At 43.7% G+C, this 24,456-nt stretch overlaps 1 protein-coding gene across 5 annotated transcripts in view; it reads left to right on the forward strand.

The window, feature by feature from the left end:
* Positions 1–24,456, forward strand: part of RIMKLB (ribosomal modification protein rimK like family member B) — a 96,322-nt gene that overhangs the window by 44,466 nt on the left and 27,400 nt on the right. The window lies entirely within an intron of this gene.

Below are 24,456 nucleotides of genomic sequence, written 5' to 3' on the forward strand. Positions count from 1 at the left end.
TTCTGTTTCTGATTCTGCACTTTGTGGCTTAGTGGACTCCATGACACCTGTATATTATAGGCAGGCAGGTAGCACCATCTGTTATCATGGTTGCCTAAGCAAAGGGTGGGTGGGTATCAGGTCTATTTTAGATCTAAGACAGCTAAACAAGTTCCTAAAGAAAATAAAATGTTGACTGGTCACTCTAGCTTATGTTATCCCTTCCATAGATCACAGGGACTGATATGTTGCCCTTAACTTAAAAGATTTTCACATGCCGATTTACCAGAATCCCTGAAATTTCCTCAGGTTCATGGTCAATGGATCCCGATATCAATTCACAGTTCTGCACTTTACCCTGTTAGAAGCTCCTCACATATTCACAAAGTGCATGGCTGTGATAGTGAAGTTCCTGTGAAAGTCAGGAGTCCATGTATTCACTTAGATGACTGGTTAATGAGAGGTTGATTCAGGTCTGAGGTACTGTCCATCATGGCCACTAGACAGTCCAGATTCAGTGTGCTGGGGCACCTAATCAATCAGGATAGATTTCTCCAGTACAAAGAAAAAGAATTTATTGGGGTGGTCCTAAACTCTACAAAGGCCAAGGCTTTCTTGCTAAGATTGAGATTCCAAAAGATGTGGGTCATTTCTCTAGATCAGGGGTGGGCAATAATTTTCGGAGGGGGGGCCACTCCACAAATTTTGGTAAGATGTCATGGGCCGCACATTTCTACTATATTAATGGAGCAAGTGTGGGAGGGAGTTTTGGTGCAGGAGGGAGCTCTGGGCTGGTTCAGAGTGTTGGGGTGCAGGAGGGGGTGTGGGCTCTGGGAGGAAGTTTGGTGCAGGAGGGGATTCTGACCTGGGGCAGGGGATTGAGTTGCAGGAGGGGGTGCGAGGTGCAGGCTCTGGTCAGGAGGCACTTACCACAGGTGGCTCCCAGCCGGTGGCACAGCAGGGCTCAGGCAGGCTGCCTGCCTGCCTGCCTGCCATAGCCCCATGCTGCTCCCAGAAGTGGTTGCAGCCAGCCTGTGCCTGCAAGCACTGCCCCCATAGCTGTGAGGATGGTGCTGGGGGTGGGGGCAGCACATGGAGTTGCCTCTTCTCTCTCGCCCCCCCCCACCCAGGGGTACACAGAGACGTGCCAGCAGCAGCCGGCTGCTTACAGGAGTGGTGTGGGGCCACAGCAGGCAGGCAGCCTGCCTGAGCACCCCCCTGCGCCACAGGACTTTTAGCGGCCTGGACTCGGAGATTGTGAGGTTGCGGAGGAGGCTGGACAGAAATGTTAGTCATGGTGAGCTGGAGAGAGATGTTAGACATGCCAGATCCAGCCAGCGGGTCATATTTTGCCCACCCTTGCTCTAGATCTAAAGATGCATCCTGTCATTACAGCACAAAACTGCCTTAAGTTTCAAGGGCACATGGCAGCGTGCACTTAAATGGGTGCAGCATGCCAGGCTGCACTTCAGGAAACTACAAAGCTGACTAGCTGTGGTGTATTCACCAGACCATCATCATATAGACATAGTGGTACAAGTGTCTACTCAGGTATTGTCTTCCTGGGACTGGTGGATAGAACCGTTGAATGTTTGTATGGAAATCTCCTTTGCTCCTCCTCAAGACGCCCTAGTCACAGATGCATCAGATCTAGATTGGGGAGCTCACTTAAGGCTGTGGCTACACTTAGCACTTCAAAGCGCTGCCGCGGTAGCGCTGCCGTGGCAGCGCTTTGAAGCGTTAAGTGTAGTCAAAGCGCCAGCGCTGGGAGAGAGCTCTCCCAGCGCTGTCCGTACTCTACCTCCCTGTGGGGAATAACGTACAGTGCTGGGAGCCGCGCTCCCAGCGCTGGGGCTTTGACCATACTGGCACTTTGCAGCGCCGCAATTTGCAGCGCTGGAGAGGGTGTGTTTTCACACCCTGCTGCAGCGCTGCAAATTTGTAAGTGTAGCCAAGCCCTAAGTCCCTTTCAGACACAAGGTCTTTATCTAAAGCTCCATATAAATGTCAAGAAGCTTCGGGCCATCTGGCTTGCATATCAAGGAACAGAATTCTTGTGTGCCCTTCTCAAACATTTGTAAGGCTGCAGCCCGGTCATCAATCCATATGTTTGCCTCTTACTACATCATCTCTCATCAGTCTAGAGATGGTGCCAGATTTGGACAAGTGGTTATACAAATCCTTCTTCAAGAAAACTTATAGCCCATCTCCAGTTTGAACTGCTTGTGGGTAACATACAGTGGAACGGACACGTGCAGTCACTTGAAGAAAGGTTTACTAACCTTTTTCTTTAACTGTCCAAGATGTGTTGCACATGTCTGTTCCACAACCTTCCCTCCTTCCCCTTTCTATCAGAGTCTTTCTGTTCGGAAGGAATTGAGAGTGTGGGGATGGCTCTGTCCTTTATACCTGCACGCAGTGGCGTGAGGCAACAGAAGGCATTCACACCTCCCTAATGGGTACTGCTGAGGGAAAAGTCTCCAGCAACTGTGCACAAGGTGTGCATGCACCTACGGTGGAAGGGACTTGAGCAACGCATTTTGAAGAATAACAGTTACAGAAGTTTAGTAACCTTTTCTTTTTGTGTGTTTAGGTAGCTGTTAGTTTTCAGTTTGCTTTTGATTACACACAGAACTGTTAAAAGGATTGCAAACTCAAGCCCTCAGATGTTAAGAAATGGCAGAATAAAGCAGTGTTCTTCACTGCAAGGCCCGCGAGCCAGTGGGGGCTCCTGTGGACCCTAAGTGCGTCTCCCTGTCGATTGTGCACTCTGGTAGCACAGTGGGGCTGCAGCTAAGACAGGCTCCCTGCCTACCCTGGCCCCACCCCCCCATGGCCCCAAGGGATAAGGCGGGGAGCAGAGGTCTCTGCGCACTACTGCCTGCCTGCAAACACTGCCCCCTGCAGCTCCCATTGGCCGGGAACGGGGAACTGTGGCCAATGGGAGTTGCGGGGGTGGTGCCTGCAGAGAGGGGCAGTGCACAGAGCCACATGCCCTTCCAGGGGCTGGGGCCGCCCGAAGTAAGTGTTGCCCCCTTCAGTGGGCAGGTTCTGAATAGCTCTTCTACCACCCAACCTGCAGCCTCCCGGAGCCTACACCCCAAGCCCCGGCCCCAGCCTTGAGCCCCTCCCAGAGTGTGTATCCCATAACCCCTCCTGCACCCCATACTCCCTCCTGGAGCCAGCACTCCATACTCACTCCTGCACCCCAAGCCCCTGCCCTAGCCCTGAGCCCCCTCCTGGAGCCAGCATCCTGTACCCCCTCCTGCACCCGAACACTCTGCCCCAGCCTGGAGTTCCCTACTGCACCCAAACTCCTTCCTAGAGCTTGCATCCCTCACCCCCTCCTGCACTCCAAGCCCCAGCCCTGAGCCCCCTCCCAGAGACAGCCCCCCATATCCCCTCCTGCACCCCAAGCAATATTACCAATAATGGTAATATTACCCGATCAACCAACAAAGAACTTGGAGTGTTCAACCATCTGTGTTGGGTTGGTGTGGCTCTCATATTGAAGGGTTTTTGCCAAAGTGGCCCCCACTTCAAAAATAGTGAAGAGCACTGGAATAAAGGTTGCCTGTGCAACTTAATTTGGCTTCCTGGTGAGTATGTATTGAAATAGACTTTAATTATATGATCAAATACTATTTTTTTCCACAGAAGCAATGCCTCATTCAGTACACAGAATTGGACATTGCTCACTGCTTGATGAGCGGTTGTTCAGTATTTTGTTTTCTTCTCGTTGGTCGGCCTGTGACCCTATGGTTTATTTACTGCAACTCCTGTTTGGAAGACAGATTTATTAATTTATTCATGGTCTTTCCTGTTGCACTGATCACTTCAGTATCTGAGTGTGTTACAAACGTTAATGAATTTGTCTTCACAACACCCTGGTGAAATTCACTACATATCTTCCAAGTTCTGCAACAAATGCAACAGACAAGTCTCCTTCTCTACGCAGCCCTGTTTCATCCCCAGAGCACATCTGTCCCTGCACTGAATAAGGAGAGGAGGTGTGAGAAAAATAGTTTGTGATAATGTAATTAAGACTATCATAATGCATGTGCAAAAGAGGCCGAATTCCATTTGCCCAGGCAACCTTAATTTTGCCATTTTCTAACTGTTGAGGGCTTGCTTGCAATCTTAATAATCTTTTAACATTTTTTTGTGTAATATCACTGTATATATTTTACATGCATGTTAAATAACCAACATGGTATTAGGGCTTTGAAGTCTACAGAGACTTGCTTGAAAATGGCTTAATGTGTAAGGTGCACCAGCATGGTCTGGCTTTATAATGATTATGTAAATGTGGGAAAACTATTAGCAGTGATCATTGAAATGAAGACCTACCATGGGTTAACCAAATGATCACCGACTGTGCTAATAAAGAGGTGAGCAGCTGGGCCTTTATAGCGGTTACATTTGCAAAGAGCTGTACTGCCTGGAAACATGAGTCACTCTTTATGCTGATGAATGTGCTTTCTGCTCTGGGAAAGGTTGCATGGCCAGGAGAGGGAAGGACAGTTGGAGGGAGAGATGCTTGACTGACCATTCTGTTTACAAAATGGATCCTGGGCTAGTGCAGTGAGCATGGATCTGTAAACATAAGGGAGAAGAGGATGGTAAAATCTCTCTGCAGAGATCTGTGGTCTCATGTGTCTGATTCATTTAGTATCCTTTCCAAATAATTCCTAAAGTATACTCCCTGCCACTCTTCTTTTTGCTGGCTTGACTCTTTCAAGATATAAAATGTGCTGATAAACACTCTTAGAGGAAAGGGGCATAATTTGTTAAGAATATTTAGTGTTGTGGGCACATACTGCATGAGTGAGTATATCCAATTCTGTTGGGAATGGGTCAAGGGCGGGATTCTTTGTGGGTCAGATACTGTGAATTTGAAGCTATACATAGTCAAATACCATAATTTCTGTACATACTGTCAAGAGCTTTGGCATTGTGAGGCTTTCAAACTGGCAGTTAGTGGGTTGCATCCAAAATGCTGCCAAATGATGGAGGTCATTGGAAAAATATATAAGCATCAGACATTAAAATGAGCTTCTTGTAGAGCTGGGGTTTTCTGTGCACAACTAAGGCATGATGGCTGGGGAAGCTTATGGTACCTGATGTATGTAAACAGAGAACTTCTATCTCTGGGATTCTCCTATTGTCTTGTTTGTGTGACCTTGGTCAAATTGGTGACCTTTCAGTGCTTCTGTTTCTCCATCTATAAAATGGGGATAGTACTCCTCCTCCATCCCAAAAGAGGTAGATAAAGAGTGCTTTTAAGGCTTAAAATGCATATGTAAGTGTTAATTTAGCTAGCTCTACAAGTTGATACTTACCAAAACCACATTTTCAAACTTGAAGCCTGGCTGCAGTGTGTCCTCCTGTTTTGAACATGATATCTTCAAAGGCCAAAACTAACTATTTTTGGAAACTAGAGGTTTGGACAGCAGAGCGCTTTCCTTATGCTTACTTTAATTTGCTGTCTTTGGAGTGGAGTAATAATAATCTCTGAACCTATTTCTAATCAAAGTTTGAAGAGCTGTATTCAAGTGTAATACCATGGACGGGTTTGTTTTTTTATAAGATAATCAGGGGTTACTCCAAGTTCCTAATTACTGACTTTTGTGTACCTGGTGTGCGTTGGAAGATCCGGCAGCCAGCTCAGATTGAGATCAGTAGTATTGGGGTCACTTGTGTTTTCTTTATAGTTCTGGCAGGGGACTCTGTGTGTGTGGCTGCTGCTGCACTGCAGTGTAAATCATGTAACTTGTGTAGGGAAAACAAGCACATCTTAACAGGGCTAGAGAAAGCTGAAGTCCTTTTGCTGTTTGCCTCATCTCCCATTGCAAATTCTTAATTCCTGCCAGTTGACAATAATCAATTTATAGCTCATGGTCCTGAGAGCTGTTTTCTCTAAGATGCGTGTCCTATGACAAGTCCCAAATCCATGTGCAGTGCACATTTGGGTGCATTGAGTATTTCTCCTTTGAGTGGTGCACACATACATTCCACTGCAGGGGTGTGTGTATGTTATATATACACACACACACTCACCTAATGCACTTGTCAGAAACTTTTGCCAGTAGTACCACAAAATGGCATGTGCACCTGTTTTCTTTGTGCTCTCAAATGAGGGCAAAAAAGAGGCATCTTCCTCTCAGTTCCTTCTTGGCACCCATGGTGAGAGTTGGAGCGATTTTATTAATCTCATTGTAAAGCCACTCCCAAAAACAGGGAATTCAAGAGATGGGATTTATGTGTTTAAAAGGCTTAGCCTCCCTCTTGTGAAGAGAAATGGTGGAATAACTGTTGGTTTCTCTTGTCTAGATATATTTTTATTAATTTCTGTACAATTTCTAAGTTTACTGACAAATTGCAAGAGGAATATAAGGCTCCACTGTTATGGCCTCTCATTTAGTAGCCATGGTTTCCATGAGATACTCTTCCTGGCTTCAGGCTTCTGGTGTTTTGGCTTCAGGCTTCTGGTGTTTTGGAGAAACTGTAAAATATAGTAGAAGATTTACCCTGTGAAGTGTCTATACTAGTGTATCTCAAACTTTTTTTTTTCGCTGACTACTTGAAAATTGCTGAGGCTCTCGGCAGACAACTTAATGATCTTTCCAAATGTTGTTTTGTATTGTAAAGCGCTTTTATAAGCGCTATTTTAAAAAAACCTCAATTAACATTTTTTTGTTCTACAAATAAAAGCACACAACTCATATTTTAATATCAGTACTCTTACCGTTCTAATGCGATGGATGTGCCCCCTCTCCCCTGCCGTGGCAGCCCCCGAGCTGGGGCTGGGAAGGAGGGGGGCCGCAGTCCTGAAGCTGGGGAAGTCTCCTCTTTCTCTGGCCGCCAGAGCCCTGCATGTCCCAAATTCCCCCCCCCCCTTATCACCCCACTGCTCCCTCCCACCTACCCTCTATTCCCCCCAAGGCGACCACCTCACTTTACATATGCATCTTCTCCAGGGTCCAGGTGTGACATTCCCCTCTGGTGTTATCTGAACTGGTGATCTGCTAGGTCACTTCAATCCTTGAGTCTGGGAGCCAGCCACTCCTGGGCTGTTCACGCACAGCCTCTAACATGTAAGCTGCTCCTTGGATTGTGCAACCGAATGACATTAGCCAATGTCTCCAGTCCCAGACACAATTGTAGGAACCTCCGTCTTGCAGTGTCCAGTTATGCCCGCTGGATGCTGCAAGCTTATATGAGTTCATCAATTTAACAAAGAAATTGATATGTACCACGCTTGTTATCCCAAGGGGAGTCTCTGACACACTTCAAACCAAACACATTGCTTCAGGTATAATAAATAAACAGATTTATTAAATACAAAGATAGATTTTAAGTGATTTTAAGTCAAAACATAAGTCAGATTTGGTCAAATGAAATAAAAGCAAAATGCATTCTAAGCTGCTAGTAACACTTTCAGTGCCCTTACAAACTTAGATGCTTTTCACCACAGGCTGGCTGGCTGCCCTTCAGCCAGGCTTTCTCCTTTGATCCGTGTTTCAGTCTCGTGGCGGTGATGTCTGTCGATGTAGGTGGAAGAGAGAGAGGAAGAGCATGGCAAACGTCTCTCCCTTTTATCATGTTCTTCCTTCCTTCTTGGCTTTGCCCCCTCGTCCCCCTTCAGAGTCAGGTGAGCATTATCTCATCACAGTCCCAAACTGACCAAAGGATGGGGGGTGACTCAGAGAGTCCAACAGATCCTTAGTTGTTGCCTAGGCCAGTGTCCTTCATTCCTGTGAGCTGGGCTGGGTTTGTCCCATACATGCCCTGATGAGGTGTGAACTGCCCCTCTGCTTCTAGCGAGTTTTTGCCTTGGCTTGCTTTAAGCCACGAGGACACATTTTCAGCCTCATAACTACATACATGAAATTACAACCTATAACATTACTATAACAACGATTACCATAATATTATCATAACAATGCTCAGTACATCATGAGCCTTCCGAAGACACATGCAAACTTTGCATTAGATACCACAAAATCATATTATAAGGATGAACATGGGGGTGTACGGTGTTCCCACGAGGTACAGAACGTCACACCGGGCACCTAATTAGTGGAGCCACACCTGCGAGGCTCCACTGATTAGGTGGGTGGCCCTTTATTCTTTCGTGTGTGGCTGCCCAAGCGCACATCTTAGGGGGAACTGTCTGCAGACCACCTGAATGGAGCTTGGTCCACAGTTTGAGAACCTCTGGTGTATGCTGTTTTTCAACAAAACCGATGACGATGCTATGCGCACCCTGCGAGACTCCCATACAACACTTTGTTCACTAGGAGTTTACATTCCAGCTACAAAGAGGAAACTGTAGGCCACACTCTTATTGTAAATCCTCTTTCCATGAACAGCAGGTCAAGGCCTCCTCCATGTCTCCCACTGCCTTTCTCTCCAGCAGGCACTTCTTACTGCCCCAACCTCCAAGCAGCCATTTTGGACTGCTCAGTTGAGGATAGCAAACTAAGCATATCTCCTCCCTTTGGAATACGCCTGTCCCTCTTCCACTGTGCTTTGGAAGACATCACATCAGACAAGTGGATGCTCAGTGCAGAGGGGTATGTTATCCTGTGCATCTCCCGCCCTTTTTCCAGCTCACCTTCCCCATGCCTTCTCAGTGGGAAATCTCATGAGACTGTATTACATCAAGCAGTACAGAGGAAGTTCCTTACCAACACAAAGGGAAAGGCTTCTGTTTCCGGTTCTTCTTGATCCTGAGGAAATCTAGAGTTAAGGAAGACAAAAGTTTTTTCATCAAGAAAATCATGTTCAGGATGTTCACTCTTGCTTCCATTATCTCTTCTCTGTAAATTGGAGATTATTGTGCTGCCCTGAGTTTGCAGGATTCATACTTCCATGCAGTGATGCTTCCTGTGGTCAAGATGCATCTTTAATTCATAGCAGGTAATTCATTCCATTCCCAGTACACAGTACTTGCCTTACCTGGATGATTGGCTAGTTCACAGAGCATCAAGCAATGGAGTCCCAAACAGCATCCTTGTCATCAGACAGTTGTTCTCTCATCTCAGCCTGAAACTAAATTTGAATAAATCACAATTACAACCAACACAGCACATAACTTCATTGGAGCTGACCTTGACACTGATCCATTATCGTACAAAGGAAAGGTTTTAGTTCACAGCCTTTCTTTCAGAAAGCCCCAAGTCCAACCCAGCAACATCACTACGTGTCTGCCTACAGCTTCTGGACTACTTGGCTTTGTGCACATATGCAACTCCATATGCCAGACTTCACCTTTGCTGTCTGCAGGCCTGGTTCCATTTGGTGTTTCATCCTTCCAGGCATCCATGGAGATGCAGATTTGTGCTTCAGTCTCCAGATTGGTGGTTGGATCCGTGGAACGTGTGCAAAGGAGTTCCACTTTTGTCCCCAGAACTGACTGAGTCTAGTAACAAAATTCATCTACTAAAGGCAGGGGGAGGGGGAGGGGGGGTAGGCTCATCTCAATCAACTTCAGGCTCAAGGTCTTTGGTCACCTTAGCAAGTTTCACTTTGCATAAATTTTCTGGCGCTTCAAGCTGTTTGTCAGGCCTGCATTATGTTTGTTATCATCAAGAACTAGGTGATACGAGTTCTTATGACCACACTACTGCCATATTTTATCTGAACAAATAGGGAGATGCAAGATCATCTGAGCTATGCCAGGAAGCTATCTTATGGAATCTAAGTATAAGAAACTGTCTCTCCTTAAAGGCGTTCCACCTTCCAAGAGTGAGAGACACAATTGCAGGTTCCCTCAGCAGGGATTTCATAGACATGGTCAATCAGAAAGGATGTTCTCCTTCAGGTTTTCCATCACTGAGCATACCCAGTAATAGACTTGCTCAAAAGCAATCTGAACAAGTGCGGGAAATTTTGCTCCAGGGCAGGCTGAGCCTGGGTTCTGTAATGACAGATATCTTCCTTCTCCCTTAGTCCTGTCCTTTTCTATATGTATTTCCTTGAGTTCCTCTCATTCCAGGGGTACTCAGAAACTGAAAAGAGACACAGCAACATTAATCATTGTGGCATTGGTGTGGCCAAGACAGTTTGGTTCATGGACCTACATTAGCTCTCTGCCCAGACACAGATAACTTTACCTCTGGTTGAGGATCTTCTGTTTCAGAACCAGGATGTCTCTCCACTTCACACCAGGGATGGTCTCTGGTTGAATTCTCAGGAGGATTTGTACTCCAAGTTGTACAGGCCAACTTGGTGAGCAACAGAAAAGAATCCACTGGAGCACTTACACAGCAAAGCGGAAGAGATTGTCGATTTTGGGTGCAATCTCCACACTTATTGCTCTATCACACAGAGATTAGACATGTGCTGGGCTATCTGAAATCATTGGGCCTTTCAGTTAGTCCTGTGAGTGTCTATCTGGCTTCCATATTTGCACTACATCCACCAATAGATGGTTTCTCTCACACTCTGATTTCCCAGTTCTTGAAAGGTGTACTCAGCACTTACTCTCTTGTGTCTGAGCCCGTGCCTATATGGTATATCAGCGTAATCCTCTCAAAATGGATCCTTTTTCAACCAATGGCGACAACCCACTGCCTATATTGTCTGTGAAGATGGAGTTTTTGGTGACAGTCACTTCCACAAGGAGGGATTCAGAACTTCAAGTTCTCCTAGTTGACTCTCCTTTTCACTGTCTTCCATAAAGTCCGTGTTTCCCTTAGGCCACATCCTAAGTTCGTGCCTAAGGAGGTGTAAACTTTCCATCTGAACTAAACTATTAATTTTCCAGTCTTCTTAAATGCCATTCTTCCAAAGTGTAAGAGAGGATTTCACACCTTAGATGTCTGTAGAGCTTTGGTGTTTTATTTGGAACACACACAATAGGTCCTTCTGTAGCCTATGCTGAGTGTGTTACAGGCCAATTGATGTCAGCTCAGAGAATTTCACCTTGGATTTCCAGCTGCATTGAGCTCTGCTATGATCTTTCTAAAATCTCGCCTCCACCTAAAATAAAGTCTCACTCCACCAGGGCTTAGTCCACTACGTCAGCATTTCTGATCAATATTGTGATAGCAGAAATCTGCAAAAAAGCATTGTGGTTGTCTGGACATACCTTTTCCAGACATTACACCATCCTCTAACCTCTCATGACGATGCCAACTTTGGCAAGATAGTGTTACGGTCTCTGTTCAGATGATCCAAAGCCTCTTCACTTATAAGGACAATTGTTTGAAGTTCTTCGAACTGTGTTGTGCACATATATGTTCCATGACCATCATACCTTCCCCACTACTTCAGACATTATTACATACAGCAGTGCAGAGGAAAGGAGAGGAAGGTGGCAGACACACCTTTTATGCTCTCATCTGAGAGCACAAGGAGGACAGGAGTGCGTGCACCACCCTAGTGGCACTGTTAGCAAAAGTCTCTGACTCAGGTGCATTGGGCACACATACACCTAAAGGGGAATCTATATGTGCACAACACATCTTGAAGAACAACAGTTACATTATAGGTAAATAGTCATTTTTTCTTTACCCTACTAAAAGAGAGCAGTGGAACATGAAGTCTCGCTGGTGAGACAGACTGAAATGGCCTCTTAAATATTAGGGCTAGTCTTCACCCACACTTGCATCAAAATAACACTTTATTTTACATGTTTAAAAAGGACAGATTTATTTCAAACTAAGTGTTATGCACAGACTTGCACTGAAATAAAACGTGAACTAAAATCAGTTTGATTAATTTGGTGCAGACCAGTCCTTAATCCTTGAGTGAGGAGCCGAGGCTGCAAACAGTGGGGAATTGGGAAAGGGGGCATTTGGGCACTGTTGAAAATTTCTGGCAGCATGGAATTGTGTCATATGAGGAGTGTTTCTAGCAACTGGGAGGCAGACTCTAGGGGACGACATGTCTCTGATGGAATTTGAGAGGAATATTGACAGTAGAATGAAACGATCACATAGGAAGCATTTATTGGGGAATTAGGTGTGTTTTTCAAGCAGTAATGAGGTGAATTACCTGAGATGCATGAAGAGTTTTTGGCAGCAGGGAGGTGATCATATGGGATATTTATGGAAATTGTAAAGGGTTCCAGCAATGGGAAGGTGAATTCCGTGGGATGCACATTTCAGAAGATTTGGGAAGGCTTTTTGGCAGTAGGTGGCAATATTCCCTCTAATTTTTTCCATCCATGTGCGGAATAAATTTTGTTATGTGCACCAAGGTACATGTGGATGTGCGTCACCAGTAGAAACACAAAACCTAGATATAATATATAGTTTTAAAAAGTTACCATAGGGATAATTACTCCAGCCAGCACAAGTTAGGTATTTTAGAACTCGCTACTCAAAGAATTAAATTTAAGTGTAAGAAATAAAAATTATGAAATGCATAGACCAGTCAAAACACTAAAATAACAAAATTTGAAAGAATAAAAGTACAGAGAATATATGTGCACTGCAGTAAGTACCAAGAAGTAACAACGATACAAGTATGTGTTGGGAGGTGAGTGTGAAAGTGTGTGTGTGTGAGAGAGAGAGAGACACCCACGGACTGTGTAGGGCTACTGGGGAAGTTTGAGAGATGCTGTGCCCTGTCTCTTTAAGGCACTCACAGAAAGCTCTTCTGCTCTGTCCTGAGCTCTGTTGTCTCCCTTCCTGCGAAGATGGGGTACATGGGCAGGGAGGAGGGGGAGAGAGAGTGTTTGTGTGAGAAAGACAGAGACCGTGTGAGCTGGCTGCTGGGGAAGTCTCTGAAACTGTGTGCTGTCTCTTTAAGAAAGGCACGCACTTACCTTTCAGACCTAAGACCTCAGTAGCTCCGAGACCCGGCTGTCTCCTCTCCCCTGCTTTGTGGAGATGAGGTACGGGGGCGGGGGGAAGGGGACACCCTGACATCAGCACCCTCCTCCCCAACCCCTACTCTGCACAGCCAGCAGGAGGGTCCTGGGAGCAGCTTCAGGAGGGAACAATGTGGCTGCAAAGCAGCGGGAGGAGGAGCGCCTGAACACATGCTGCTGGATGTGTGCACTCTGCTAATCAACTGGGAGGCACTTGAATCTCTCCTAGGCAACCGCCCAACCGCGCAGTTCACAGGGGTGAGTGGGTAGGTTGGGATTCACTCTGCTTGGGGTGGATGCAAAGTCCCTGCCCTTCTCTGTTGTTGGAATCTCTTCTTAATTGTCTCCCACTGTTGGGAAAACCCTCTAAACATCCAGATTTCAGGTGTTTTCAACTTGGAATGGGAACATTTTTTCTATATGGTTTTCTAACAATAGCTGTGGTAGGGTGTGAGGAAATACAAACTGACAGGGGCAATGGTATTTAGGAGGATTGAACTTCCAGAATTTGTATTTAGATGAGCAATATTTGTATCTCTAGCCTTATCCCACAATGCTGAAGACTCTTTGATGCAGCAGTGGGAGAGGTATTTAGGGAGTAGCTTGTCGGTCCAGTCGACAGAACTTTCTCCAACCAATACTTGAAATATCCATATCTGTAAAGGAGAATATTGCTTATATTTGCTTCAGTATTTATTGCTGCTCATCAGGCTTTCAATAATGAAGGGATCTGGAAAGGGCAGAAGGTGAAGATGAGCTGAATGGATTTTTGTGTGTGTTGAATACCCTGTTATAATGTAAGTGGGAAGGTTTTTACGTTAATGCTTTGAGATCTTCAGATGGAAAATACTGTAGAGTACTTTAGTGTAAAGGATAATAAACTGAACAGAAATCAGTTATGAGGTCCCCATCTAACCTACAAAAAAGCGTAAGGTTCTGGAAGAACTTGATCACAACATTGTGATTCCTTCTATACTCAAAATGGTTTTGATATTGAAGTGTAGGCTGGTCTGAACAGTGGTTTTAATTCCTAGTTATATTTGAGAAATTAATCATCTTAGCAAGGAATGACAGAATTATAATGGAAAAGAAAGAAGTAGAGTCAGTTGAAAGAAGTTCTTAAACATAATCAGTTTAGAGACCCTAGTATCCATTATAGTAGAGCTCTTCAGTGCTTTCTTCAAAGAGGGCAAACACCTTAAAAATGCGGTAGTTCACCTAGTAGTGAAGAAGATTGTGCTTAATCTCAGTAACTTTATCAATTGTTAAACCAATCTCTAGCCCCATCTGGTCGAGGTGGTGTAGGCTTCCAAACTACAAAAGCATCTATTTGCCACCTGGATCCCCACAGTAAGGTTTTTGGACCAGTACACAGCCATCTCTATTTTTGCTGATCGGTAAACTTATCCTGGCCTTGGATAGTGGAAAAAAAAGTCTTCTGGGCTTATAATGCTAAATCCCTTTGCAGCCTTTGACATTGTTTATACAGCACTGATGAAGCGCGCACACAATATTTAGGAGCCAGGTGGGGCAGCACTATATTGGTTCTGCTCATTCCTGTCAGACATATCCCACAGTCATGATGATCCCAGACTCCTTTCTTGTGGAGTTGCTTAAGCCTCACTGTTCCCTCCCCTTCTCTTCCATATCTCATGAGATCCCAGACTGGTTCCACTAATTTGTAGATGGCACTTACCTATATAGCTCCTCCTTCACTGATGTAGCTACTACTATCGCCAAGATGTCCCAATGCTCAAAAGAGATCAGAATGAAGAGAGTTGGCTTGGGATCAATCCAGCAAAAAGAGATGACATTAGTGGAGGGGGGGAATACTTTGAGGAATTTGCCAGTTATATGACCTAACCAAAAGACTGAAGGAGTTGGACCACAGATAGTTGAAGTGGTGTGATGTCTCTGTATTGTGCCTGACTCCTAAACTTGCTTACTGCCTCTGTAGTGGGGAGTGACTTGTTCCCCTTTCATCTAGCTAAGAAGTTACACCCTTTCCTTTCAGACAAGGACCTAACCAAGGTGATACATGCCTTTATTTTCACTTCCAGGTTAGACTAATCCAACTTGTTTTACTTGGTTTTGAATGTGACTGCTGCAAGAAGGTAGAAGTTAGTGTGGCACACAGCAGCAAGCCTACAAGCAAGAAAGGCTGATATGATCTTGTCTTTCCTTCACAAACTCCACTGGCTCCCCATTTGCAGAAATCCAAGTACTAATCTACAAAATCCTTTTCTGAAGTAGCCAGCTCTCAATCTGACACCACCTCACATTCTAAGATTTTAAAACTATGTTCCACAGGAACCGGGGCCACTACTTGCACTATCAGGACTGGGAACATCAGCAGGACCCAAACTATGGAACTAGTCAGAATAAATTAATCTGCACCTCAAGTCTGTGTTCCGTTCGAAGTTCAAAGGATAGTCCTTTTGATAAAGCCTCTATCAAGTAATTATGACAATTTCTTAAAAATATGCTCCCATACAATATAAATTAATACACCTCTGTAGTGGAACCAACATGGCTACAGCAACATTACAAACACCCCTTTACTGGAATTCTGGGAAACGGAGAGGAAATACTAGATTTTCAGGACTTTTTTTTTTTTTTACTGCTTTTCTTAAGTTTATTTGACACTTACTAGATAACAAGGTGATGGGGAATCTCTATAAATACTCTTAATGGTGGTAGATTTTCAAGGACACAAAAAGCAATTGTGTCCAACCCTCATTGAAAGTCAATGGCAGCTGGGTGCCTAAATCACATTTGTGCTTTTGAATATTTCTCCTAATTAGAATAAACCTTCTATTCGTTAAGATGTTTAGTTGGAGGTAAGGTAGACAAGAGTCTATCAAAACGATTAATATTTGGTTAAAGTGCTTTGTAAAAGCATACTATGTTTTTTTAAATCAGGAACCTCTCCACAAGATCATCATCAAAACAAAATTCCCTTTGCATGCAGACACTCATTAATGTAAGCTGTTAAAGCCTTGGCTTCATTATAATCAACGAATCCAAATATCTCTTGATCAGTAGATACCTTCAACTTATCTGAAAAATTAAATTCAACAGATTTAAATCAATCTCAATATTAAAAGCATTATTTTTGCAGACTTGAGTTCAAGGCTGAGTCAAGAAATTGTATGCTTTCTTACCTACTTTAGAACTCTTTTCACAGAATATCAGGGTTGGAAGGGACCTCAGGAGGTCATCTAGTTCAACCTGCTGCTCAAAGCAGGACCAATCCCCAGATTTTTACCCCATTTCCTTAAATGGCCCTCTCAAGGATTGAGCTTACAATCCTGGGTTTAGCAGGCCAATGCTCAAACCACTGAGCTATCCCTCCCCCCAACTGTGTTGCTTTTTAACTAGTTTCTGATTTGTCAGATTGAGAAGTTAATTAAAATACATCATAAAAAAACTGATTTGTAGCAGTTGCCAAAATGGAATGGTTTCCAAAATGGCTTAGTTATTTGTAATTTGGCATTTGAATCTTTGTTTTGTTATAGTTTCAAATGGAATTATGTAAAAACACATTTATAAGAAATGTGTGTTAATTGTTACAGCTCTGTAAAGTCTAAGGTGGTGCACTGGTTTGGGAACATGGTTAAACATGGTTTGGTCCCATCTGCTGTAAGAACCAACTATATTTAAATGTGTTCTGGAATATTATAGCTATTGATAGTGTAGGTAGGACCTTTGTTTATTTTACTGTAACTTTTTTTTTCTGTAAATGTAACAAGTGTATTTGTTTTAAGATGGAGATTTTTAATTAGGAATCCCATTTTTATTGCTACTGTAGAATTAATTCACAAGATGGGGGTGGGAGAGTGTTCTATAAATTAACTTTTTTTTCTTGCAGCATGCCTTTTAAAAAACTCAAAACAACCTGTGCATTTGTTTATTTGGGTCCTTTTACCACACAGGTGGAAATAACCCTCAGAGATTGCTCCTGATCCCAGCTCACATCACTTACAGTATATACTTTTAGTAAAAAAGGGAAGCACCAGAGAAGGGCTTATGAACGGGTATAGAGAGGGAGAGGTGGGACACAGCCCCTCCCCCCAACAGAGGGAGCAAGGAGAGGCAGCACAACCAGCAGAGCCAGATGGGAAGAGGCGGGGCCACACTGCTCTCCCCCCCCCAGCCTCCAAAGAGGCTGCAGCCCATGGGCTGGCAGGCTGCAGTCATGCCGCTCAGCCCCGCCCCGCACAGCAGGCTGTGGCCGTGCCGCCCGGCCCGCCAGAACAGGCTGCGGCCGCGCTGCCCAGCCCGCCAGAGCAGCTCCAGCCAGGCCAGAGACATCCTCCCCTGGCCCTCCCCAGATAAGGTGGGAAGGGATGGGATGGGGAGAGTGTGGGTGTCCCGAGCTAGGGGTGGGGTCATGTGGGGTTTGGTCACAGGGGTTACTCCTGTGACTCCCAGCTTCTCCCCCCCCAAAAATGTCCCCACCAGTTGCTGTCCCGACCCATCAGGGTAAGCAGCTGGCACGCCTGGACACTTTGTTTACTTAGGTTTACCTCCGTGCCTGCGGACGCTCGAGGTAAACAAACCATCTCGGCCCACCAGCGGCTTAACCTGGTGGCCCCGGAGCCAAAGTTTGCTGACCCCTGAATTATAGGGTCAGGTTATGAACGGGTTATAAAAATTTTCCATTTTTACTTATCCATCTTGGGGGGGAGTTGGCTTATAAACAAACCAGCTTATGATCGAGTATATATGGTAATTTTTTCCCCATGGCGGGAAACCTGGCTCAGAAGCACAACTCTAACAGTTATCAAACTAACTGTTTTGTTGGTGTGAATGCAGTGCTGAATATGGGTGTGTGATTTCTCCTCACACCTGAAATGAACCCCTATTTAGAGGGGCTAAAAAACAAAACAAACTCAGTTACTGTTTTTCATTCTCGTAACACTCCACCCCATGGTTTTTTAACAAGCATGTTGCTGTGCCTTGGTTTCCAGAGGAGAGGATGCAGAAAACCGTCCCTACAATGGGTGGGGGTAGGAAATGGAACTGTTGCAGCCAGGCTTCTGCTCTCCTATCTGGCCAGAGCTGAAGCCGAACTGAAAGAGGCCTTTTGTCAAGGTTTTCACAGCAAGTTAAACTTATAAACTTGCAAATTGTAATTGAAGCCGCTGCTGTCTCATTTTTCTCCCTTCTTCTCTCCCAGTCCCTACTTTAAAGGAGGAGAATGGAGCAGATGTTGTACTAATGAAAATCACTTTATTGCGTTATTTCTAACTTTATTTGAGCCTTCAAATGATAGAAGTGCCTGCCTAGTGTTTTATAAAGGTGAGGGGTGAGTGGGGAGATCTCATGCTCAAGATGAGCTAAAAATGACATCTTCCATTCTGTAGCTGTAATAAATAAAAGGGTGGATTGACATGGAAAAAGAAATCAAACTAGATCATCCAGCATTAAAGTATTTTGGAAGATCCCATTTCTGTGTACATTAGGGTCATCATAGATGGTGTGAAAGAGGCATGGGAAGGGGAGAAAAGAGCTTTAGGAGAGAATTGAAACAAATTGTCGTATTCTTGAGTTGATGCATTGAGGCTTTTCCAGATGAGAGGAGCTGCAGAGGAGAAGGTTCTTGAGCACTCAGTGAGGAATGAGATTTTTGGGAAAAGGTGGAAAGGGAGCTAGTACAAGATGACTAGATAAGGTTGAGATAGGTAGAAATAAATCCAGAGATGATTTCTAAATAAGTAATACACTTGTATGATCCCTTGAATTCTAACTAATATGTACCAAGTATCAGTGGGGTAGCAGTGTTAGTCTGTATCCACAAAAACAACGAGGAGTCCGGTGACATCTTGAAGACTAACAGATTTATTTGGGGATAAGCTTTTGTGGGTAAAAAACCCAGTTGTCCAAGCATCTGAAGAAGTGGGGTTTTTTACCCACGACAGCTTATGCCCAAACGAATATGTAGTTAGCATCATGCTCCTAGTAGCAAGTTCACATTTTTTCACCCTCTGCCTTTTGTGGTTTGCTCAGGAATGTATGTAAGAAATGTTCTTTGGCCAATTCTTAAGGGGAGAGAGGAAAAACAAAAAAACCACAAGTTGTGAACTCTGAGAACTGCAGCTTGAACTATTCACTTTACCAAGCACAAATCTCTCTTCTCCCTCATAACTTTGGATTTAATATATATATATATATATATATATTTGGGGGGGGCGGGGGAGACTTTCTATGGTGGTTCTGAATTGATGAATCAGAATTGACAAAAAGGGCCCAGTGCTTGACTGTGTCCAGTTAAATATACAACGTAAGTGGACCTTTTTAAAAAAAAAAAACAAAAAAAAACTTCCATCACTTGAGTCACTTCAAATTAGTGGCAACCTGTGAAAGGTTTGGTTTAAGTGCCTTGGTTGGCTTCACATAGCAACTCTAGAAAGCAGGGGTAAAATCCAGTTCTTCAAGGCAGCATTCAACTGTCTTGACTATGAGGCCATCCTTTCTTTCCCTGCCTTTTTAACTACATACCTTCCAACTTCTGCAAAAAATGAGGCAGAAGTCCTATAGCCAAAATCCTCCTCCACTACACAACCCTGATACATCTCCCGAGCAAGTCCATCCTGTGCTCTGAGTGAGGCAGGGGTTCTGTCCTTTCCGACTCTGATGCTTTCACTGGTAGTAAAGATGGAGTTTATCCATGGAGCTCAAGAGCTTGTGTGCCTATATCTTTTGTGGGCTTTGTAGATCTAATGGACTTAAAGTCTAGTTTGGGTCAGTGAAATTGGCAAATGTATAAAGTAAGGAAGGTGCATTTTGGGGTGTGCTCATTTTACTGTTGTAATCATCAACTTTAGAGCATTTTTGATGACTTTTCAGTGAGTCAGTCCTGTTCATAACAGGACAAGTGTCTGCATACTCATAATAATTACACCCCCCACCCCAATTGCATTGGCACTTACTGGCAATTTCAGCAAAGACTCCAAGGATAGAACAAGTCAGAGAGGCTGAACTCTGCTCTCACTCCCAAAGATGGTCTCTCCTGGGCAATGATCACTCCCATTGCTGGGATGGTGTGGGAAACTTGCACAGCTATACTATTCTGGGTTAAATAGAGAACTTCAATCATCCAGTTTGTCATTTGGGCACCTTTCATCGTTGGTACATTCACAGATGAAATTTAGAAAAAAAGTCTAGTTGGAAGCCAGCTTTAAAAAGGAAGGTCCAAGATGCTCAAATGTTCTGTGTTGCTGGATCAATTGCAGCATGCTGAAAAGGGAACTTGCACAACTATGCTCCTTTTGACTTGATGTGTATGTCAGAGACTCCTCCAGGCTTGTTTACATGACATAGATTTTTTTTTAAGGAAGGCATTTTATTATCAGTTGGTTTTGGGCCAGGAATTCAGCGAGTTTGGCAATACCAAGCCAGGAAATCTTGTGTTGCAGATTTTAACGTTTTGTAAACAGCAATTATGCAAGTGCAAGGTTTCTCATGGATAAAGTTTTTCCTTCCTCGCCCTAAATGCATCTTAACCTGTGTGTCTTCCTATACCCTAGAGATGTTGGTGTTTAGAATTTGCACATAACTAGATGTTTGCTTTATGTAACTACATTGTAAATATATGCCCATACAATACTCCTTGTGTTTGTGTGTTAAAAATTATATTACATGTTTAACTTTATATTAAAATTCTAGTGGTCAAACACTGAACTCTAGGAGTCAGAAAACCTGGGTTTGATTCCTGAGTACCACAGACTTGGATATCCTGGCAAGTCATTTCACCTCTTTCTACCTCAGTTTACCCATCCATAATATAGAAGTAATAATGTGTAACCAGTTTTGTAAAAAGATTTGAGTTTGATAGATGAAGAGTTTTGTTATAAATGTCAAGTATTTGTTATGATGTGAGATAAAACTTGTTAAAATCTTTTGGCAATTTTTGCAAGTCCATGGGGGTGTGGTACCCTTTTTCTGAATAGCTTTCTGCCTCCCTAAAATTCACTCCACTGTTTCAACTGAAAACACAATTCTTCACAACAGTTTAGGACAGGAAGTGTAATGTTGTTGTATCACATCTGAACAGCTACTAGTAAAGTGATTCTTGTACAGTTTGTAAAGGATTTGTGGGGAGAAGGGTGGGCACAGTGAGCTGTAAAGATGTCAGACACTCTCAAATACTTCTGAAGGTGCATGAATTAAGATGATCAGACCTGGATATAGTGTCTTGAAATAGCTTGATCCTTTTTAGTGAACTAGAATGCCCTCAGTGCAAAAGTTATCTGCATTCTCAACCTAGCAGCTTCAGAAGCATGAGAGAGACAGCTGGATGTGAGGCTGAAACACTAACGATAGTTGTTGAGCTTGGAAAGAAGGCAGGTTCAACTAAAGTTGAAACATTTAAACACTGATACATCTTCTTTGGAATAACGAGGAGTCCGGTGACACTTTAAAGACTAACTGATTTATTTGGGCATAAGCTTAGGTGCCACCGGGCTCGTTTTTGTGGATACAGACTAACCCCTCTGATAGTACTTTGGAATGTAATCTTCCCTCTTTAAATATTTCATGTCTTAGGAACAGTTGCCTTTTCTGCAGAAAAGGTGGTTAATGGACGGATGTCACAATGAAGCAGCTAGAAAGACCTCTGGTGTGAAGAGATGGGGAGAAAGCATTCTTTCCTAGAGAAATGCATAAAATGGCAGTCAGTCCAGCTTGTGGCGAGGAAGCTGTGATCCCATCTATCTCACCATCAAAATAGGGTTGGCTCTTATATGAGTGTATTGGTGACTCAAGGAGTGCTCGTCTTACTCAGTTATCAGATGTTGTTTTGAGGGGCCACCCTTCATGTAAGAGCGAGAACTGGAGCTTCAATGGCTTTTCCCCCCAAGAGTAAAGTATCCTGGCAAAATTCCATCTCAAGTAATTACATTGTGCATTGCTAAAATTCCTTTTGCAGCATCATCTGGATACAGTGAATTAAATTCACTGAATAGAGTTAGAGCTGCCACATTCTATTGTGGAGACATCTGCCTTGCGGAGGAGGGCTAAGGAATGGCTGTATTACTGAATGTAAAACCCTATTTAAATGTAAGATTGTTGTTTTTTATGGTGCTGTTCAAGCTCATGTGGTCTTAGGTGCTCCTTGTGCCAAAGAATCCCAAAGTGCTTTATATTGATTACATATACAGGAGTTGCTCCTTCCCCCCCCCCGCCCCCGCCCACTTTAAAGTGAACATTTTTGCTGGCAAGAGGCCTCAAGTGGATACCAGTGAAGTTCAGGAAGTGTCAATACAAGCTTCCCTCCTCCAAATGTGCCTAAACCTGCTAGGGCTGAGGATGAGTGGATAGCTATGTCTACCTGGCCTATTCATTTGTGGGCCTCCACTGAGGCTATATCTGCATTATCACAGTAAGTTGACCTAAGTTACTCTATTCCAGCTACGTGAATAACTTAGCTGGAATCGACGTAGCTTAGGTCAACTTACTGCGGTGTCTACACCATGCTGGGTCGATGGGAGATGCTCTCCCGTCGACTTACTTTACTCTTCTCGTTCCTTGTAGAATACTGGAGTTAACTGGAGAGCATTGTGCCGTCGATTTAGCGGGTCTCACTAGTCCCGCTAAATCAACCCTTGGTGCATTGATCGCAGCAGTGTTGAACCCGCGGTACTGTAGACGTATCCTGAGACTGCCACCAACGCAGCCAGTTAATCATGTTCAGGATTTTTTTTGTCTATGGACAGATGCCTGCTAAATGCTGGCCTGAAACTAATTCATTTCACATAGGATGCCAAAAGTCTGGGAAGTAACTTATTACTTCTGTCCAAAGGCTAGAATGGTACCAGTACCTTAGAGGTGAGATACTCTGCATACTGTTTGCCAATTTCTCAAGCCATTCAGTCACTTCCTATAGCTCTCTGGTATCTTGGTTTGATTTCATATCATATGTATAGATCTATTCTTTGAAAAGCTGATTAGCCATATACATAAACATGTTACTGCATGCCCCACAGCCTAATGAGTGGATTTATAAATCTACTCATCAGGGCATTCAGTTCTCTAGGATGTTCATTTGACTACAAATGACTGCATCTCAGGGCCAATGCTAAATAAAAGCTTATTTTTCAAAATGGCAGGATCTGGCTCTCCCATTTACCTTAATGGAACTGCCTCTCATTGGAGTACTCCGTTGCTGGGATACTGCAGCTAATTTTTATGGTGCGCGTCAGTAGCAGTGACTCAAATTATACATTTCATTGAGTGCCTTTTTCCTCTTTGTTTTTAAACTGTCTTCTCTAAAGGGAGAGAAAATGTTTTTTGTTCTGTAGAGAACAGTGTTCTGTAGAGAACCAGTTTGAATCTAAACAAAGGGCCAGATTATCCTCTGGGTTAAATCATTGTAATTCCAGTGTCACTCCATGGGAGCTGATGGCCTGACTGAATTTGCACCAGTTGTAACAGTCAAATCTGGTCCAAAATATTTAGGAGGGCATTGGAGGTGGTTTATACTTCTCCTTCAGATTGCTGCATCCCTTTTGCAACTCCTGCAGCCAAAACCTTCTCAATTTAGTATATTCCATTTTAAAGGGAAAATGCCAAAGTGGATTCAGAGAGGTTTTTTGTCAGAAAACTGCATAATTCCAATTCACAACACAAAAATATACAACAGCTACTGTTGAAAAAGCGCTTCCCCGTAAAAAACTGTTACTCAACTTGCATGTGTCTCAATACATGCATGTAAATAGGATAACGAAAAGTGGGTGTGAATGGAGATTTAGGCGGGGAAGAGTGTGTCTAATGGAGAATGCTACTATCTAATTGCTCTGACAACATCAAAGTTCTGTGCTTGCCAAATCAGAGTTCCTTTTCATGTTGAAGGAGATGGCGACCCTCTCCCTGATGTTTGCATCTCGCTTGGGTTTTTTTGCAGTGGATATTCTTGATTTTGTTTGAGAAAGCACTGTAAAATGGTGTGTGTGAAGCCTGCTTGCTTAAACACGCAAGTCATGTCAGCTGCAATGCGGCAGTGCTCGGTGCTAATGAGGTGAGCTTTCAGAGCAGCCTTCCTCTTGTGTGCTCGCATGCTGTTTGTGTGTGTGTGTGTATGTGTATGTGTATATATATACACACATACATACATACAATAGTATGTATATATAGTAGGAGAGAGGATTGGGGAAAGGGATCTGTATTGGGAATGGCTCTGTTTCTGCTCTTTCCAAAAAAAGAAAAAAGGGGGTGGGGTGGGTGGGTGGGTGGGTGGGAGGGCATCCTTCTCCATGCATTGCAGGGCAGAGATGTCTTCTCTTTTCTATTAAAGGCATGTTCTGAAATGTATGTTAGGTGGGAGGAGAGCTATGAGAGGAAGAGGAACAGAAAAGACCTGTCTCCAGGAAAAAGCATTAATTCAAGTGCTCCTTAAAAGCAGAATAAAACACAAACTGTTGATATAGCAGTTGTATACGATGAATTGGCACCCCTATTTTAAAAGTAAATACCCTTTTTTGTTATGGGGATAGTCAGCAAATACACTGTACCAGATTTGAATTGTTCCAGCTGGCTTCCACGGTTTATGGAAATCTAAGTGCATTGTCATCTGTCTTCCTATCTCTTCTCTCCTCCTTTAATTATTACGGTACCAATAGCAAGTGCCATCACCTCAGTGAATTGCACAG

Source organism: Mauremys mutica, chromosome 1 (genome assembly GCF_020497125.1).
Source record: "Mauremys mutica isolate MM-2020 ecotype Southern chromosome 1, ASM2049712v1, whole genome shotgun sequence".
NCBI classification, from domain to species: Eukaryota; Metazoa; Chordata; order Testudines; family Geoemydidae; genus Mauremys; species Mauremys mutica.